Here is a 580-nt window from a genome sequence, read left to right as displayed (position 1 = left end):
ACCTCTGTTCTACATCAGACTGAATGAACTTCTCTTAGATTCCTTAATCAGAATCTCCGCGGTATAAGCTAGAATTGATGGCGGCATTCATAAGAATCCGGAAAGTCTAAACCTTGTCTGTGGTATTCCGAGTAGGATTCTGGGATTGAATGACTGTGACGAGCTTCAAACTCCTGAAGGCTGGGCATCAGTGACAGACGCAAAAGAATCAATGGATTCTATTCCAACCTGATTGAGAACCAACAGATGATTAGCCGTGCTGTGACAGAGCATAGGAACGTTTTCACTGAGAGGATGGGAAGTAGCCACTGACAATGGTGACGCCCTACATACAGCTTGCCGTAGACGTGCTTTACAAACAATTGAGTTAAATATTACATTGCAGAAATTCAGAGGACAAAGAATCTCCAAAACTCCAACATATTTCCCATTACTGCACAACAAGTAACAATTTGATTCTCTCTTATTTTTCTTACAATTTTAAATACTTTGACTTCTTACAATTAAATCCAAATCACCTTATTGACCTCCTGACTAAGATCAATAAAATAAATATTGATTGCTTCAAACCAATAATCTC

Source organism: Arachis duranensis, chromosome 3 (genome assembly GCF_000817695.3).
Source record: "Arachis duranensis cultivar V14167 chromosome 3, aradu.V14167.gnm2.J7QH, whole genome shotgun sequence".
Taxonomy (NCBI): domain Eukaryota; kingdom Viridiplantae; phylum Streptophyta; class Magnoliopsida; order Fabales; family Fabaceae; genus Arachis; species Arachis duranensis.
Note: the sequence above shows the minus strand (reverse complement) of the source record.